Below are 21,489 nucleotides of genomic sequence, written 5' to 3'. Positions count from 1 at the left end.
CGCGGTCGACTGCGAATACAAGATGGCGGGCGCCACAGAAAATCTGACGCGCTCCACGCCCCTCGCCGTCGCAAAGTTTTTTCCCATTCAGTCTATGGGGAAAAAAAAGTTTTGGGATCCCCCCTATAACTTTCCCCCCCCTGAACGAATCCTCACCAAACTTTGCAAAACAATTCAGAGTGACCCAACTACTTTTTTTGCAAAGTTTGGTGAGGATCCGTCCAGGGAGAGCGAAGTTATAAGCCACCAAAAAAGTGCTCTTCCTATGGAAACAGCAACTTAACCATAACTACCGTGGCCATGTAATTCAGTAAAAAAACTTTGTTAAAGGGACATTATGGTTCCAAGTAAAACTGAAAATATATATATATATATATATGGTACATTAATGTAGAGTGTGAAGGGTTTTCTTTTTTTGGCAGCTGGTTTTGTCAATCTTCTTCTTTCATGTAATTGTACACGAAAGTTAGTCGGTATATGTGGTAATGGTGAAGTACTTTTATTCAGCCTGGTTGTTATTTATGAAGGTAGAATGAGTTCTTGGGAAAAATAGTTCATGAAGTTGTGTTATGGATTGTGTACTAAAGTGTGTTAACCATGTTGTTAGAAGAATTGGAGTGTAAGTAGGTGTGCTTCGGTCTTTGGAAGGAACAGGGCAAACATGGGTGCGAGGAAAAAGTACATGTTTCATTTATTTTTGTGCTGCTGGCTTTAATAAAGGAGGTGCTCTGTTTGTGCTCTAATATATTTGTATTGTGTTGCAGTGTTTTCAAAGAATAGGGAAACTGTGGCTTAGTGGTAATACAATGATGGATTGTTGTTGCAGCAGTGTTTGATGTGTTATAGTAGAGACTGTGAAAGAAGAGTGCTTTATATGTAAGGTGAAGTGTTGTATATAGATACTTTGGTGGTATATATGTGAGCAGATGAAGAATGGTGGCCCTGTAAGGGATGTATTGAGTGAGGTTGGAAAGTGTGACATTTATATTGAATGAAAAATGGAAAATGCTGACTGTTTAAATCTTTTCAGGAGTATGTTCATGATGGTTAAGAAAAGCATATGTGCATTTATATGAGCTCTGATTGAAACTTTTTTGTAAAATAAAATAAAAGCAGAGCCACCATTGTAGAACAAATTGTTTAAATTAAGTGTAAACTTCCCCATCCCCTTCAATTGGACATTCTTTCCACAGACACTGCGATAGTCCGCAGATGGCACGTGGCACATCACAGGGTACTGCAGGGACCACAGGCAATCGTGTTGTCCACAGACATTGGGGGATCAGCCAATCAGCTTTCATGGGGTGGTGTACAGGAAGAAAGATTAGCAGGAGTTTTGTGTGGTGATTGCACTGGAGATGGCATTGTCTTTGAGGAGGCAGGGTATATATATTTTGGGGTACTCTTGGATCCATTGGCTGAGGGTCTATTCGGAGTAATGTGGATTGGTTGAAAATGTTGAATTTGATGAACTTGAAGTTTCATGGTATGGAGTGCAAGGAATGAAGTGGGCGTACTTCCTCCCATTTTGTAAGAATATGGCTCACTTGAAACATCTAGACAAGGTTGTTGGTCATTGTGGAGGGAACAGTTTGGGCTACGTTACCGGAATTTGATTGCAGTTTGCAATGAAGTATACATTTGAAAAGTTGATGGAAATGTTTCCAAATTTGAAAATATTTTTTCTCAGATTGCTCAGAGACAAATTTGGATGTGTTTGAATTTATTTTGTCTGCAAATGGAAAAAACAAGAAGAAATGTAATAAAACTGTATGGGCCTCATTACGACCCAGGCGGTAAGTTACCGCCTGGGGCGTGACTTTACCACCATGGCGTAAACTACGTTTACGCCATGGTGGTTGGCGGACTTACCGCCCCATTCCGAGGTTGGCGGGGGCGGTAAGTCCCCAATCCCCATTTACCCTTCCCCATTCCCATTTTTGCCCCATAGGGCATAATGGGAGTGGGGAAGGCGTTAATTACGCCACCGTAAATTACGGTGGCGTAATTAACTCCATGGTCCCTTAGCGCCATGGATTTTAACACCTGCTAAAAGCAGGTGTTAAAAGCGCCATGGCGCTAAGGGACCTCGTACTCAGGCGGTAAGGGTCGGCGCTGTTAACGCTGCCGTAAACCCCTTACCGCCTGGGTCGTAATGAGGCCCTATGTGTTTTTGACAGATGTAGGCATGGCATCCTTTCATAATGAAAACATTAAATTTGATATTGTCAACATTTTTTTAAAAGATGGAGTGAATCTAACTGATGTGGGGAATCAGAATTTTCTGGAAACATTCACAATGTGTTGAAGCAGTTTTTGTGAACACATAAAGTATGGATTCAAGTATTTGTTAGAAGTTGCATTAAATAGAAATGAAAACAGCAAACAAATTAGAAGCACTTTTTGAGAAAGTTGAAAATAATAATTACATTATATAGGGTCTTTATAAAACTAAATAATCAAAAATTATTTAAAAGTGAAAAAGACAAAATAAAGGTTATTTTACGAGCCACCATTTTTGCACGAAAATACTTAAAATGATTACCATTTCCCCACCACACTGTCCAGGCTGGAAAGGGGCCAGTGAGGTTTTTTCAGTTCTATATTTTAACTGTGAAAGGTGGCTCCTAATGGAACAGTTTTTTGTATATTTTAGATTTTTTATTTGTTTTGCTTTTCTGTGTTTTATTAGGAGAGGCAAGGTAAGGTAAGGGAGGGAGGGACGGGAGGGAAGGTGCACCAACCACAGAGATGGAGGGGCAGGTGGAAGAGAACTGTATTGATTGGGGCTTTAAATTTAAGGTAGGTAGCAGTGTTTCTTGTGCTCCTTGACCGCAGCCTCGAAAGCACTACGAAACTGCTCCCCCCTACAGATTGGTGCTTCGCAGTACAAACATAGCACTGTGACCCTTGAAAGGCAAGGGTCAAAAGCGCTCTGTATGGCCTGTGAGGTGGCCTCCGGGAGCCTCTGCCCCAAAGGAGTATCCTTTGTTCTAACAGGAGCAGTTGAGGAAGATGGGGTAGAGTGTGTCGACCTACTTCTCCCTGAGAAAGGTACCACCTTTCTCAGAGTAACCGGGTGGTTGGATTTGGTGTAGTGCCACATGGAGGTGTTCCTGTAGGAGTACATCCCAGGTTTTTCCTGACTGAGTACACTCAGTGCATCTTACTTTGGCTGCCCAATCCTTTGGTATATCCCCAATGGTGGTGAAAAACCTTCACACCAAGGACTCACTCTGGGTGCTGGAGAAAGGGACGTCCTCTACCTCATCTTCATCTTCGTCTTGATCCTCATCTGTATCTCTGTGTTGTTCCCCTCTCGAGACCCTCCAGGTTGTTTTGGTTTTGGTGCTGGGGTGGCTGGGGAGGATGACAGTCCACAACAGAGGCCGTTGGAGCAACTAAGAATCTCAATAAAAGATATCTAGAAAGCAGGTGCTCTCTCCTGGATAGCCAGATTGAGAATGAGGAAAAGTAATGGGTGGGTCTCTTGAGAGGAACTGTCTGTGGATTGTGCGACTGTCCACGAACTACCAAGTCACAAATATGCCTTGAAAAGTTGCAAATATTTGACAGATCAAACAAAAATGGGTCTATGAGCTGTGGAAGGGCAAAGTTTCAACTTGAAACACCCTAGATTGGCCGAAAACTGCTCAATGTTTGTGCTTGGTGGATTCTATTATGTTGTGTGCTACATGAAAAAAATAATTTGTACATTTTCAAATTATGATTACGTAGAAAAAGGTATATTTTGGTGTAGTAAATGTACATCATATTGTTTTATGTATATGTGTTTGCAGGTCGAAGGGTAGAACATTTTTTATTTTCCCCTGTACTTCTGGGCTTTGTGAATGCTACCTAATGTCCGCGGACAGTATTGCTCACGGAATATATAGCTGCTACATTGGGGGTCAGTATAATATAAGAAACTTGTAGCAAATTAAGAGTGCACTGGTAAAAATCTATGAAATTCACTGAAAAAACCTTGTTAAAGACACATTGGGGCTGATTCACAGAAGCATTTTATAATGGTGCAATCCCATAGGAACACGTTCTGTCAATCAGGCCTATTGTGGTTACAAGTAAAACCGAAAAACCACAGAAATTCGCCAGTTATGGTAAGCTAAGCAACATTTGTGATGTCATCTTTGTTGGCGAGAGTGTTAGTGTTCACAGTACAATGTGGTTGCTTAGTTTATCAAAACTGGTGAATTTATGGGTTTTTTCAGTTTTATTTGTAAATGTAACTTTCCTTTAACAAAGTTTTTCACTCAATACAACTTTGTTAAAGGGACATTATGGGTAAGTTGCACTAAAGAAAGCCTATGAAATTCAGTGAAAAAACGTTGTTCAAGGGACTTTATGGTTACAAGTAAAACCATAAAACCCTTGAAATTCACCACTTATGGTACGCTAATCTACGATAACTAGTGCCACCTCTGTTCATTGCTAAGGCTAACACCCAGGATATCAAAGATGATATAGCTGATGACATCACGTATCTGGGCCATAACAAGCCGCCGCTCTGACCGCAAATCTGGTGAAACTCGTCTAGAAGTGTTGGCTCTAGGCGTGAGCAAAATTTATTTTCTATTCAGTCTATGGGAAAAAAAACACACACTTTGATACCCCCTATACCTTTGCTGACTCTTTACACCCCCAACAGACTTCTTAGAATCAATCTGACGGGGCCACATACTTTTTTTGCAAAGCTATGTGAGTATCCATCCATGGAAGGCAAAGTTATAAGCCACCCAAAATGTGCTCTTCCTATGGGTTGAGCAACTTAACCATAACTACAGGGCCACTGCCACAGGCTCTGTAATATATATTATCGGTTTGCGGCATAACATATGGCATTCTAGCATATCTTAAAGGTCAATATCGGTTGGTAATTCATAGAGTCACTTCTGTCCCTCTTCTTAAATATCGGACTTACCACCGATCACTTCCAGGAAGGGGGCGTAGGCCCCTATGCATTATTAATCACTGCCACTGATCGCTTCCAGGAACGGGCATAGATCCTTGTGACTTATTAATGGTTGAAAAGGCTAAATGTGTAGGTAACTGTCTTCTTTTGAATTTGAAAGGCATATTTGTATCAGATTGAATGAGAGGTTTACATGGTATAAGAACAGTATCTAATTTACATCGATAACACAGGCTTCTAGGATGTGTCTTTATAGACACATAATTGTCAACCTTGTTCCATTGCAGAGTACCCATGATGGCATAAGATCACGTAGTAGCATAATTACAGCACCTACTTTCAGTTTTAGCTTGTGAAGAGGCATTCGTCCTTATGCATTTGGCTCTTTAGAGACTGAAATGTTGAGCCGGTAATTAACTGTACATTGAAACTGGAACTGCTGTGCCCTGTGTGAAGAGAAGTGAGGGTGGAAAGAAGTAACCTGACATTATTCGTAATGTTTATGATAGTGGAAGGTGAAGGTGACCATGTGGAACCGTGCTCATTCTGTTTGTTAAAATGATAGCTGTTGTTGAATTGGAAGGGCACACAGAGGTGCACATTGCCATTTCGACAGCAGAGGGCAACCTTACACTGATAAATTGTATCAGCAGAATACGTAAACATATCTCAGCATTTTTTTGTATATAGATATACATTCAGTGAAGCAACTTTGTTAAAGGGACGTTATGGTTAAGTTGCACTAATAAAACCATATCAAATTGAGACTAGAAAGGCTGCATTTGTGTGCATGCCATTTGAATACCTGTACAGTTACTATGATGACTGATTGTTTTGCATTTCCTAGTGTGTAGTATATATTTTAATGTGTGATATTTCTTTACTGGGCAATCTTGTAACATTGTGTTTCACAGTGCTTCTTATTACTGTTTTACATCCCGTATCTCACTCTTTTCATTTGGGCTGATCATGTTCTCGCGGGTCAGGAGGGCAGGCTCTGAATAATTTCTTCCTTGTCATTTTGCACCCGCCTCGAGACACGTGATCCGTAGCGTATATGTGTTACCCAGTTCGCCCACACAAGTAGAGATCGGTAAGTCTGCGTTTGTGTGCATGCCATTTGAATACTTCTGCAGTTACTGTGATGACTGATTGTTGTGCATTTCCTGGATTTTTGTACAGTGTATATTTTAATGTGTGATATAACTTTACTGGGCAATTTTTTAACATTGTGTTTCACAGTGCATCTTATCACCGTTTTAGTTCCATTTCTCTCCCTTTCCATTTGAACTGATTACGTTCTCTCGGGTTGGGGGCAGACTCAGAAGTATTTCTTCCTTGTTATTTTACCCCCGCCCTCAAGACATTTGATCGGTAGCGTATATGTATCAGTCAGTTGGCCCACCCAGCGGGTGGGTGTGGGTGCAGAGAGCACGCCACCAGTGCACCAAAGATGCACTTAAGGCAGGCCTGTTTGTGCCCGTCCACGATAGGACAGTTCCATGGGACGCTATCTGTACTCAAAATGTTCATTTTGGTTCTTATGCCGCTCCCCCAGTACTCATGCTTCTATTTTCTTTACCAAAGGTGAGCTTGTCGCATTTTGCATGGATCTTCTGGCTACCTCTGTGCAGAAACCTTCACTTCGGGTTTCTCCTAAATGCTTGGTCGGCATCAGCTTATCACGATATGATCTCCTAGATGACCATGTACCACATACAGTGTGTCTCACAGAAACATGGTTCAATGCAGCCTTGGGATGAGATTTCGTGCAGCTTCTCCACTCCAATTACCTATTAAAATATCAGGATTGCCTGATGGCAGGGTGGGGTAGGGAGGTAGCTCTTATACAATTTGTGTCATTCGATTGTGCTGCTATTCCTGTATCTTATACCTTATCATGTGAACTTTTGCTTATACGCATGGTGGTCACTCATAACTGGTCCGTACATGTACTGATTGTATATCGTGCCCCTCCCAATCTGTCTCTAGACTCCCTCAATATATTTCTGCAGCTGATTGCAAATCTTTCTCTTACATACTCTAATCTAGTTGTCATGGGATATTTCAATGTGCACAGCACACCTTTGATGATTTGCAAGTGCGCAAGCTCATAGCTGGCCTGGCCAATCTAAACCTGCATGCTCAGAACCATCTTCAAACTCATGAGAAATGTAACACCTTGGACCTGATTTTCTCCCCAGTCCACTTCCTGTTATATGGTCCGACCATGAGATATTGCCTTTCATGATCACATCCCCGGCCACATCTAATGAAACTAAAGAGAGCCTTGTGTCGTTCTTGGTCAAAAATGTCCCCAACGGAAACTGCCAACTGTTTAATAAAGAATATTCTAAGGCTTAGCGACCGAATGGCAATTCGCTGAACCCCTGCTCAGCCCTTATAGCAGCAATGACAAATACTGCAGATGCACTTGCTCCTTTGAAATTAAGAGCTATCCGCTCTAAACCCTCTGATCCTCAGTTCACGCCTGAACTACAGGTTCTGAAGCAAACATCGCGCAAACAAGAGCATAAGTAGATGCTTCATAAAGATACTTAGGGCCTAATTCATAGAAGCATTTTATAATGGCGCAGTCCTATTGGAAACGCTCTGTGAAACAGGCCCTGAATCTATGGTTTCACATAAATCTGCTATTCATAATGATCAAATCACCATTAAAGAAGCCAAATCCTAACACTACGCAGATCACATTACATCTTCCTCTTGTTCCTAAAGAGAGCTTTTCAGGATCGTAATATAACAATCTTCACCTCCCCCCAATAAATGACCCCTTCTGCTTGCAGAAAATCTGTGATCAGATTAACATATTTTCCAGTAGATAATTGCCATTATTTGTAAATCAGTTTCAGTTTAGGGTACTAATAGACCAAGTACTAACCCAATCTTTATATATGTGATCCAAAAATCCCATCTCAACTTTTTCTGCTTGAACCAGTCACAGATGCCACTGTGTCTAAGGCTCTCAATCAACTTAAATCTGCTTCACCTGAAAATCCCATACGTTGCATATGATTCAATTGCTTCCATCAGATTTTATTTCCTTTTTCAAATCTGTCATCAATCATTCTTTTTCTACTGGCTCAATTCCATCTACATTGAAAAAGGCTATCGTATATCCACTCTTAAAAAAGCCTCATTTGGATCCATCTTCTCTGGACAGCTATCGCCCCAATGCGCTTCTCCCGCTCTTATGAAGTGTATGGAAATCATTGTAACACCCCAACTCTTGAGTTTTCTAGAGTTGAACAACCATCTTCATGATTGCCAAGCAGGTTTTAGGCCCACTATGGGAATCAAATCTTTTTTGATTTTGGTCCTCGATGTCTTGGCACTGATACAGGACCACAGAGAGGTAGGAGTGTTAATTCTTCTAGAACTCTCTGCGGCCTTGCACACCATTGACCATGACATCTTGATTCAACACCTCAAACAGGCCGGTCCTGGTGGGCCTCCTCTGGACATGTGTGTCTTGTTTCTCTCAGATCGTCAGCAAACAGTTTCTTTAATTCCTTTGTTCTCTTCTCCACACCTGATTTCTTGTGGTGTCCACCATGGTTCCTCTCTTTCTCCACTTTTATTCAATCTTCATATGCAACCTCTTGCTGACTTTATTTTGTCTTTTGGTGTCTGTTTCTACACCTATGCTGACGACACTCAACTTCTCTTTCACCTTGATTCTTTTATGTTGAACCCTCCATCTCAGCTTCGGGAGTATCTCTCATCGATCGCAACATGGAATGCAGAGAATTGGCTAAAACTCAATGTTTGTTATCACTGGTACCTCTGACCCGTCCTCTGTTTGGAACTATGACTTTTGGCCTGAAAATTAGGATCCCCCTGTGCCCTCGGTCAAGAGTTCCAGCATCAAATGCCCCTCTTCCTGCTCCCACGAAGCACAAATAGCAGCAGTCTGCAGGACAGGCTTTCTTAAATTGAAAACACTAAAGACAGTACTACTTTTCCTTCCAGGATCTTGCCGTGCTACAGTTTTAACATCATCTATCATGGGCTCTCTGGACTATTTTAACTGGATCTATCTAGGACAACCTGAATAGCTAGTCCAGAGAATTCACATTCTCCAGAATGTGGCTGCCTGGTTGTCCTTGGGTTCTCCAAAGCTGGAGCACTTCTCCAGACCTTTGGCAAAACTCCATTGGCTTGGGGTTAGGAAACTGATCCTCTTTAAAACCCTATGCATTGCCCATTGGGCCATTCATGTGCCTGGCCAATCCTTTATACAACAGAAAATCTTCTGGTTGTTCCGTGCTTTCGGAAGGCCAGGGCTGGAGGTCGCTCTTTCTCGGTACGAGCACCTCTGCTGTGGAATTCACTTCCACAAGAACTCTGTGATATTCCTGATTACCTCTGTTTTAGAAAAAATAAAAACTTTCTTGTTTAAAAGCTATCTGAGTTTCTGGTAATTGTCTCTCAGTCTCCGCCAATCAGTATTAATTTCTGGTCTCTACTTTATTGCCCTGATACCTACTGGCCAGGACTCACACTTTGGAAATTTGGTAACATAACATAACAAATTCAGTGAAAAAACTTTGTAAAGTTGACTTAAGATTAAGTTGCACTAATAAAAACCTAGCAAAACTCAGAGAAATAATCTTTGTTAAAAGGATGTTATGGTTCAAGTAAAATAGTAAAAATCTCAAGAAATCTATGTAAGTTATGGTAAGCTTTACTTGCACTGCTAACACTAACAGCCATGACATCAAAGATGACATCACAAATGATCATCACCATGGCGATGGTGCAAGTTATGGTTACACAGTGTACCTTAAATGGTGAATGTCTTGGGCTTTTTCGATATTATATGTAAGCATAATGTCCCTTAAACAACGTTTTTTCCCTTAATTTACCAGTGCAACCTAATTTTCTAGACATTCCTTACATCTATTTTTAATGCTTACACCTAAAGATCACTCTCGCCTCAATGTGGCAGCTCTACGGTCCGCAGACTGTATATAAACTGTGGACCTGCCTAAGACTAGGTAGCATATACGTAACCCAAAAGCGCAGGGGACAACATAATGGGCCTCACTATGAGACCGGAGGTAGCTGTGCTGGAAAAACCGGCACGGCTGCCGCGGTATACTTTTTTTCTGGTGCCTTGCGAATGGGCAATTACTGGGTCATTATGGCCCGCCAGACCTGGTAATTAACCATTTGCGTGCGCTTGAAAAAATGCTCCCCATTCCCATTTGACTCCCTAGGGCTCAATGGGAATGGGGAGGTTGGATGCACCGGCACCATTTGTGAATGGTGCCTGTGCATCCGACATGCTCTGTTCGCGGGTGCCGGTACGCCCGCCAGGTCAAACGTGGTGGGCGGGAAGGCACCTGTGAGCAGAACTCGTAGTTTGCAGGTCTTGAAACAATGGTACCGGCAAGCTTACCGGTACCGTTGTTACCGGACCGGAAAACTTATAATGAGGCCCAATGTTTTGTACACTTCTAATGACAAACACATTTATTTATGTATGTATTTATTGTGCATAAACAATATAACAATATATGTTTACACATAAACCAACATTACCAATATTGAGTACACCCCATACATACATCTGTATACAATTTAGTGTTTAGAAATTACAAAATTAATTTGTCATTCAGCACACAGTATTATGTAGTATACCAAACACAAAGCATAACTGTACACCTCATACTATCAGTTTGCTACAACTCTTTGCACACACTGAGACATAGCAACCACACAGTGCAAAAAATCTCTCACAATATAGTAAGTAAACTTTATTTATGTGTGTATTGTGTCCATTCATTATATAAACATTATTTATAAGCACATATGGCCATTCTATATTTTGACAGAAATGGCAAACACACTTAAGTGGCTTGAGGAGCATTTCCCGAAAGATGAAATGAGTGATGACAAAGTCACTAATGGTGAACAATATATATTGTAAAGTAAGCATATAATGTAACTTAACATAATCTATTAAAATATTAATATCCCATTTCTTATACTACATAATGTAGAAGAAGAAAGCACACCCAAAGCCAATCATGACGAAGCTGAACTACTACAAAGAGAGCCCCAATTACCAAATCTACAAAATCAAATCACTAATTTGTCTTTACAAATAGGTGAATTTAGTAATCAATTTAAAGAATGTGTGACATATGTTAAAAAACATGTCATTAGAAATGTTGATTTTCACTGCTATACTTGTACCTGTCCCCCATTTCCTCAGCAATCACCAAAATCAATTGAAGATAATATACATTACAGATGTGTTGATGAAACTTCTCGCCTAGTTTAACTTGATTGTGACTATCTATTTATTTATTTATTTATTCACATTTGTAGAGCGCACAGCAGCCCTTAGGCATCATGGCCCTTGTTACATAGAAGAGTTGCAGGATTAGTTACATAGTACAGAGAACATAATAAAAAAATGCTAACAATACATTCTTAGTTACAGGTAGATTGCATTCCTAACATTGAAAGAGAAGGATGGAACAGATAGGGGTTAGTTAAATAGGAAGGTTTTTAGAGATTTCCTGAATGGTAAGAGGGAAGGTTCTGCTCTGAGTGAGTTAGGGAGGGCACTCCATAATTTGGGTGCAATGTTTGGGAGGCCAATGCCTCCTGTTTAGTTCCTTTTTATGGTGGGGATTCAGAGTTTGTTGGAATGACAGGTTCTTTTTGGGCGAGTTGAAATGTCTTGCGCAAAGGTGTCAGAGATGTAAGAAGGGGCATTGAGTGTGAGACATTTGTGGGTCCCCCAAATAACCCTATTTATATTTCCCATTCTGATCCCTCATCCCTTTCTTCAATTAATTTATTGTTCATATTATGTTTATTATGCATGTACATGGACAACATTTTTTTGTTTTTATTCCAATTGATAGTCCACAGATTTCACACATGTTTGTGTCTGCATACACCCGTCTCTGTGATGTAACTATGTGCAATGCCAACATTCTTACAAACACATACAAAAAAGAAATAGCAACGTTTCAAAACGCATCTGCTGAAATACCAGACAAAGTGTGTGCCTCTGTTTGCAGAAGCTTTTATAAAAAGAGTACAAAAATAGTAGATATGGCGTACAAAATACAAGACAATGGGGAATCCCAATGGTTCCAATTAGATGTTTATCTAACAGAAGAAAATAAATACAACATAACTGACCCCTCAATAGTTTGCACACACTGCAAAACTAAGCTTGACCATGACCAAATGCCATCATGGTCTATCACGAATAACTTATAATAACTTACACATCTTCCCACTTCCTAAAGCTCTCCAACAACTGAACTTGTATGAGAGCATAACAATTCAAACAGTACACCCATTTTAAGCTATAGTATGCCTTCAACCAAAAACTGCTAAATTGCCTTGAGACGAGTTAATGAAAGGCATTTGTGTTAAAGAAGTATATTTTCCTTTAGACCTTAGAGAAAATGTAGAAACTCTAGGAGTCAAATGGCCAATAGAACAATCTTTGATTGTACTAGTTAATGGTGTACCAACAAAAGACAAATACATGTGTAACAACTAGTTGACTTAAACAAAGTTAGAGAAGCCCTAGAATATTGTTAACAAAACAATGAATACTACAGAGATATAGACATAGAAGAAAACCTAAAAGAAAAAAAACAGATCATTGAAGATCCACCACAAACTTGCCAATTTCATTAGAAACATAGCAAATATGTCAAGCCAAAGGATCTCGAACGAGCATATGAGAGAGAAGTGTAGAAGCACATTATTTTCCTCTACTCTTTCCTACAGGAACAGGAGGAATATATTATGATATAGCCAGACAAATTAGTGCATCTGAAAATCATTCTTTTTGAATGTATTCTGAAGTCCCAAGATTCAGACAAAATGTCAAATACATTTTCCAACTCTTGTTCGAAAGAGAACAAGCAACTCTGTGTCACAGAGTTGCACACACACAAAAAGAGGGTCTCATGTTTAAAAAAAAAATGTCAACTACCCAACTCATTCAAAAGATAAATGACAAAGATGAAGTTTTGTAGTCAATTATCACAAATATCTTGACAACCATGCCTGGTACAAAATAATACTGGTTCCAACGTCATGCTGATGTACGTTGTATGCTAAGGAACCTAGGCCCACCTACATGGTTTGTTACTTTAAGTTGTACAGAATAGGCTTGGGGTGACTTGCATGACTTCCTAAGCACTGCAAACAGAAATAAAGAGGGAATAGACATAAAAAGTCCAAGATTAGTCCGTTCTCTTAATCCTGTAATCCATGTTTCACGATACATTCACCATCGCTTCATTGCAATGCTGCACTCATCTCCAATAAAACCACTGCTCCACTCAGAGAAGTAGAATACTTATTTTGGAGAACAAAACATCAATACAGAGGAGCATCACAGATTCACATGCTTTTGTTAATAAAGGAAGCTCCCAAAGTTGGCCAAGACAGTGATGCCACTGTTTTACAATGTATTCAAAGATACATTACCTGTGACTTTCCTTCAGAAACCACACATAGAACAAAAATCTTATGCTTCCAAAAACATAAGTGTACCAAATACATCTGACTGTGATATACAAAGAAATATAAATACTACACCAAATGTTGTTTAGTCTTCTCTAGGCCAGTTTCCACCAAAGGATAAGTAAATAGTTTGATGTCTTCTGTTAGGCACATTGCAAAAGGGAACTCCCATAAAATGACATACAACAATAAAAGAGAGGAGGCATCCAAGTACATCAATGGTTACACTGCAATCATTGCCCTCTTGTGGAAGGCAAATATTGCAAGATATGCCACAGCCGATCTCACCAAAGCTGAGAAGACTGAGCTAAAAGACCTTTGGGATGACATTCATCTGACACAACCCAGTCACAGAGGTTGTACAGCTTTCCATCAAAATGCTGTCACATAAAGCATGTGGGTCCTTCGAAGCTGCAGATCATTTAACAGGTGCAGCATTATATGGGAATTCTGAAAACATTCTCTGGATAAACATTTCTCCAGCTTCATCGCAAAAAAATGGTACTATAATCTCACCAAGAGATGGAAACAATAGCCACATATGATCCCAACAGCCAGGATATTATTTTAAAAAAAGATTAAATTGCTTTGGAAAACATGTGCCTATACGACATAGCCCAAAACTACTCTTACAAAAATTATGTTATGCCAGATGAGACAACTGGCACATATTCTGTCTCAACTTGTGAAGGTAGCCTAGTAAAACATACCTCACCCAACCTAATTAATCATGTAAAGTTATCCTTTTAATCTCCAGAGCATAGAGAATGATACTACATGGCCCTACTGCAACTATTAAAACCTTGGAGAAAGAGGAAGAATTGTTAGATGATCTTGATGCATTTGTATCTGGGTTCAAGGCAAATGAAAGCAGTATAACAAATGTCACTGTTAAAGAATACAAACAAATGTTGGACAATGAACACACACACGAGGAAGACATTGAAACTCTACTAGATAAAGACACTCGTGAAGGCAGTCAACCTTCCTTTACAGGAGGCCAAGAACCACTTGTAGAACCACTCATTCAAATTGAATCAAAAATAGTCATAACTGAGGTAGACAACACCATTTGTCAATCTAAAGAATCTGAAGACGATTTGTCAGTGCTCAAATCAGAGCAGAATGATGAACAACTCACCATTTACCTAGAAGTCACTGAAGAATTGAATATGACTAAAAAATGAAAGTAAAACTTGTATCTGTAAACCTTATACAACTGTGCTCTTGTATGTAAGTGGTGAAGCTGGCTCTGGAAAACCTTGTAGAAGAGATATCAAATACCAAACATTCAGCTGTTGTAACAGCCCCAAACGTCTAGCTGTCAATAACATAGGAGGTGTAACTTTACACCAACTACTGCTCCTCCCAGTAGACAAGCCAAACAAATTAGAATACTACAAAGTATCAGCAAAAGTTGCTACTGAGGTATGCAGAATTCTGTGACAAATGAAAGCCTTCTAGTTGATGAAGTGAGTATGGTTTCTAACCTAATGCTGGCTTTAATTAATCTAAGAATGCAGGAAGTCCTTAAAAATGACTTTGAAGAACTGATTGGAGGAAAACACATAATTCTTTTCAGAGACCTCCTACAGTTAACACCAGTAAAAGCCAACCCATATTCAAAACACTAGGACACAAAGAATTCTGTAATGCACTCAGGAACATTGGGAATGTAAATCTGTGCCAAAATGTTTGCTCTACAGCGAACTAACTGAAAACATGCATCACTCTGCAGATGTACTAAGACTAATATTTTAAAAAGCATAAGAACTGATCTGCTTACTAAAGATGCAAACTCCACCTTAATATCTAGAGTAATCCATGAGCTGTATTGGCAGAAGCTTTCATGGAACAATTGACTCAGCAAAATCTAAAATGCATGTTCTTAGTGCTAACTCTTGCAAGCTACAGCCAATTCAATGATACAATGTTGAAAGAAATGCAACCACCTATAGTACATATCAGCTCTACAGACAAATTAGAAGTGCATGTCATGACACTCCCTATTTGTTATCAAGCAACAGCATGACAACATAGAACAATGTATCTCCAACACAGCTGGATTAGAAAAACGATTAACTCTGTGTCTGTGAGTAATTCTAAAACATAAACTTGACACAGAACAAGGTTAAGTCAATGGAGCAATTGGTACAATTGTTGGCTTGCAAACATATCCACATGACAACAACATTCAGTCTGTCAACATCCACTTTGACAAACCTGCAGAAGTATAAAAATAGGTCCCACAATAGCATGTTTCCTTCTTTCCAAACACATGTATGTACGCAGAGAACAATTCTCTTTGTCTCTTGCTTATGCTCTCAATCTTCAAAAGTCACAAGGTTGAAGTCTGGACCATGCAGTAATTGGCATTGGCAGCACAGTTTTCAAAGAAAGTATGAGTTACGTAGCACGTTCACGTCTCTGTGCAATCAAAGGTCTATTCCTATTTTACTTTGATTCAAAGTCAATTCTGACATTTCTTGCATCCTACAAGACAACAGGCTACGTGCATGATAAACCCCAACCTTGATATGCTCCTTTTACTCCTGCATGTACAAGTTCAGATGCTAACAGCTTTGCTCAGATACTAGGGGAGGAGTTCAATATATACTTCAAAGAACTTACAAAGTCCCTCAAACACATATCTCATCAGGTGCACCCAGGGTCATGCCGGCCGGCCAATTACACATCACCAACCAGCAGTACCGGAGACAAGACATTTGCAACAACAGCCCAATCCTTCTACCCTTGGGACAGGGCCTACATTTTGTATTTTAAAGATCATGGAAAGAGTCTTTCTTCTATAGGCTGCTTGCTGTTGCATACTCCACACCGACAGCGGTAAAAGAAGCTGATTGCAGGGCATGGATTCACCATTCCGGCATCTGCAAAGACAACAGTGCTGGCTCCCTCAAAGAAGAAGAGAGTAGTACTGCTTGATGGGGAGTATCACTCAGCTATTATTGACATTTTTCACAGCTATTAGGTTATACAGGAGGCCTGTGGAGGAGGGCAATAGACCTCACAATAACCTTAGTGATGGTACATGGAAGAATATAATGTTTTTTTTGTGTTGTACAGTGTTTTCATGCATTGTTTTCATTTTTATTTGGTTTCTAGCTTCTAATGCATTAGAAAGCACTAACAACAGTAATGATGAATGCAGCGGAAGCACAAGGAGTATATTTAATGAAGATGTTTCATAACAGCTTTGGGAGCATGCCGGACATGGCATCTGGTAATGTGTGGTTTGATGCTATGAGAAGTGTGGGCTGCGAGAGGGTAAAATACACTTGTTATGTGTGCTTGATCATTGGACACGTCACAAGGACCCCCACGCTTTTCATCCACCAAGAGTTTACAGTGGAGAAAGGGGGGTGAATTATGCACCTGTCGATGTGCAAAATGACAGCTCTTTTCCAGGGTCATTCATTGACAGTACACTGGATTGATTATGAGGAAAGGGGTTAAACATACAAATATATGCAGCTGGGGAGAATGGAAAAAAATGAAGCTACCAAACATATAATATTAGAATAAATAACTGATGGGGCAAGGAGAGGGGAGTATTTGTTTACATCACATAGCAGAATGCACCGTCGAAATGCAAAAGGGAATGATAGTCCATGGTTCCACACAAGGCCATTAATGAGGATAGAGGGATCTATCTTTCATTACGTCAATGGGAGGGGGGAATGGTATAGTGACAAGCAGAGTAGCTAGTAGGTTTCGTGAGGGATGAAGCAGCAAAAATGTATGACTGCTGTGGAGGAACATGGAACAAATATGTGCATGCTTTAACTTGGATAGATACCGACAAGTATACATCAAGCCTCTCACATGATTTGCCTTATGTTTCACATCCACGGGGTGAACACATCTGGTGTCTAAATCCGGCTGACCAAGGTGATGAGCATGCCAGCACTCAGTGGGACAGTGGCAGTCATGGACCACTGGTGGGTGTGTGGGACCCAGGTGTACACCCAGCAGCCTTCCGATTGGGGAGGACTATGCTCCCTTGTCACATTGTACAACCCAGCTCTGGTAGTACCCCGAGCAGAATTGATGCCCTTCAGTGACCATCCTGCGATACTAAAAAGAAAAATGATGGGGGAAGAAAAAGTACATAAAGTGTGGGCACAGACATTGGAAGGAAACAGGCCCAGCAGCAACTATTGGTCCAGCAAATCATCAGAAAGGTTGGCTGCTATTCCATCGCAGATTTGTTTCTTTTCAAAGTCATACACCTTTTTTGCATCACTCCTCCTCCCTGTGGTCCAATTGGCAGCCAATGCCAAGTGGCTCCAGGTGACCCGCTATGAGGTACTGCAACTGGCAAACTCAACAGAAAAATGACACAATGCGGTAAGTGAAGAGCTTCATGCACTCATGCTGGTGACACACCAAAACAGATATGTGTTTTATATGATTTCTGCAATGGACGGTGGTGTCTGCCACAGCCTCGGCAGCAGCTGTTGCACAATGTACCAGCTAATGGCTCATGGATGGAAGCCATAGAGGAGATTCACTACATGATACTATGATGAGGGAAATGAATGCAGTATTCTCAGACAACTGGTTTGACTCTCTTTTTGCTTGGGTCCCCATGTGGTTGGCAAACATTTTTAAAGTAACTGCCCCAGTGCTCATTCTGGTGCTCATCACCTTCTGTGTGTTCAATGGGAACTGACCAAGGGCAGATGAATAAAGTTCCAGGGGTCAACACAATCACATAATGCTTTAAAATATAATTGCGTGGCGGTGTGGGAAGGTTTGTGATGTCACGATGGGTAGTGTGGTACAATGAGACTCAGGATGGCCAGAAAAAATTACAATTATTCAATGTATGCCTGGATATAGGGGACTGACGTAGCCCCACCAATCATCTCTGTAAGATGTCCCAAACATTTTTCTATTGTGTACATCCAATTTAGGTTGGTTGTATATAAAATGTTTGCCCTCAGTGGGTAGCGTTGATAGCTCTCTTCACTCAGTTCTGCTCCATTGTGTTGTTTGAACTGTGCTTTCCCAGCTGCATTCTGGGCCTAAATAAACTGTGTTACTTCCTGCTTGGTGTATGGTCCTTTTTGGATTACTTTGGTGTTCCAGTCGTTACTTGCCTTGGAGCACCCCTTTTTCACAGTTTTCCGGTATTGTTTTTGAGGAGTTGTTTAATGTTTGTGGTCTTGCAATATCTTGGCACAATTCCTGTTCCCAGTGAAGAGTTCATCTGTTTGTGAAAATGGAGCAACTGTCTATCGTTGGCAAAGATCTCTTGGTAAAGATCTGTGGGCAGGTGTTTGCTGGAAAGTCTTCACTGATACTTCCTTCGGTTAATTTTTCTAAATGCACTTTCATGACTGGATCAAATGTGTTGAGCATTGGACATGGGACTGGGTTGTTGTTAGAAAAGCTTTCAGCAAACTCATCTGCCTGTGCCGTATGTATGACCACTGGATGTTTTTCGCTTTCTTTTGGGAGAAGTTGGTAGTATTATCACTTAATTTTCTTGGAGGTTTTGGATGAGATTTTGTATGATCCAAGCTTTGTTAATTTTCTTGATGATTCTGAAAATGTCTCTCTGTAAGGTGAGTTGATGTTTTGATGTTTTCTGTGTACTGATGTGTTTGGCTTCTAATATTGCAACTTTGTAGTGTCACATCTGTCTCTGATATTCTGTCTTGTCCTGCTGCTTGTAATGATTTCTTCAAGTGTGTGCTAACTTGCAGATTGTTTTCTTCAGGGTTCGTGGATGTTTAAACGTCCTATCAGCCATTTTTTCAGAACGGATGATATGTTTTAATGTTATAAGGATGTCCAATGTTCTGAAATATAATTGTGAAGCATCTCTATATTGGTGATCATCTAATGGGTACTTCCACAAATTTATTTTTTATCGTGGGACCAGGCTCAAGTGTGGAAGAGTGACAATGACCTGTCTCACATTCAAACAGGAGTACATAGACAACTGATGTGACCGGAAAACACTGCTTCCATTAGTTCCCTTCTGCGTCTGCCTTAATTTAAGGTAGTCTCCTTTTGTCTGGATTACTATTACACATAAGAAATTCATGCACGAAATCTCAAGAACCTGTACACAAACACCTGTATTGTTTTATGTATTGTATGTTGTATAAACAACAGAGAAGTTGCTCTGACTAATGCCATACTAAAATGAATTGCATGTCCTGAAGATGGCTCCAAAATCAATAACTGTGTACACGCAAGAACAGTGTAACACAGACGGAGAGCCAAAACAGGTGTCAACAATCTGAATAGGAAATCTTCACTTATTCTGTGCTCTTCAGAATAGAAAAGACACCACTGTCTTTTCCCCCAGTCACAAAGTTTTTTCTGTGTGTAACAAGCTGCTGTTCTTATTAAGTTTTGCATGTTGCATCCATGTTGTCTAAACATCACCTGTAGTATTGATGTTGTTTTGTTAATCATTGGGCCCAGTGATGAAGCTGGTTCCTAGGCTTTTTTATATATCACACTAATAAATTGCTGTTGGAACACAAAAACATATGAGTAAATGTATACTCTGTCCCAGTAACCTGAAGCACAAATAATAGATGACGGTTAGATAATCCGGAAAAGGTGAGCATTTAGTGCTCTTAAGTAAGGGAGGGGTAACCAGTTTCCTATTCTGACTGGTCTTCCTCAAACTACATATCGAAATCTGCAAGAATGATTGGTTGTTGGCGTTTGACCACATGTTTATATATTATATCAGAATGGCGGAATTGTAGGAGGGTGGTCTGTATTTATGAAGGAGACAGTGGTTGCTTTGAAGGTAAAGGATACAATAGATGAGAAGTGCTTCTCCATCATCGATATCAATATGTGGTGTTTCTGAAATTCTGTGTTGTTTGTTGTGTTCCACTGCTATCCCTCCTCCTCTCTTAGTTGACTACATCAGACTGCTTCCTTAGTCCAGTTTAGCTGCATTCACAAATACAAAATAATGTAGGTTCCAGTAAGATGATGTAAGACACTGGAAATCAGCATCATGATATTGTCTTGGCATTTACTCATAGGACCACGTTTTCTATTGTTAAACTAATCAGACTGACATGGGAGGTTTGTTTTAAAAATGTAACCACTGGAGCACTGTTTAAAAGAAATCAAAAGCATGAGCCATAACACAAGAAGACTGCACTCTCCTAAACACAATACTGAAGGACGTCATCTTTTTTTTCTTTTGTTCCTCGTTGTATTTATAAGCGTTGTCCACATTAAACGGAACATTAACAAAGTAGGGAGAATTCCACTCCCATATTTCACTATATTCTGGCTATATTGTGAATAACATGTATGAAAGGGAATGTTCTATCCGACCTAAAATCTAAAGCACCTTTTCACATGGCACACTTACAAAAAACGTATGGCTTCTCCAAAACATACACTCCAGCTTTACAGTCAACTGTACATGAGCAATACAACGTCACGGAATAAATCGGAATGATTGAGGTCATGAACTTTGTCAGAATGAGTTCTTATTTTCATAATTGAACAGATCTGGCAACCCGCAAAAATCAAAGCCTGTGTAGGGAGTTATGTAATGCAGAATTCTGACTTACATTACGTTACTTAGCATATTCAACTTGGTACAATCAGACGATACCATAAGAGGAATTTAAGGATAGCATCACCACTATTTTCCGTGTTTATCTACCTAATTGACTCATTCCGCCAGTCCTGCCATTCCTATGCAGATTGCACTGTTACAGTCGCCCTGAACAGTTGCAAAGTGTACCCCTATAACTTTAAGGGGTGTAGCGTGCAAGGGGACCAACTGCCTTCTGTTTACCCTACTTTCTTCCCAAAGATCATGCTTGCCATCATTTTTACGTCCCTCAATTGAATCCAAAAACTGAAATTAATGGTTGAATGCTAATCTCTACCTCGTGACATCTCCATTTTACTGGCTTAAACCACTCTTACCCATCGTGAATCCGGATGACTCTGTTGACTTTTTGAGGGATTACTAACTTGGGTTTATTGAAACAGCCTCT

This window comes from Ambystoma mexicanum, chromosome 7q (genome assembly GCF_040938575.1).
Source record: "Ambystoma mexicanum isolate Mex_15411 chromosome 7q, UKY_AmexF1_1, whole genome shotgun sequence".
Lineage (NCBI taxonomy): Eukaryota > Metazoa > Chordata > Amphibia > Caudata > Ambystomatidae > Ambystoma > Ambystoma mexicanum.
This window is presented reverse-complemented; position numbering follows the sequence as displayed.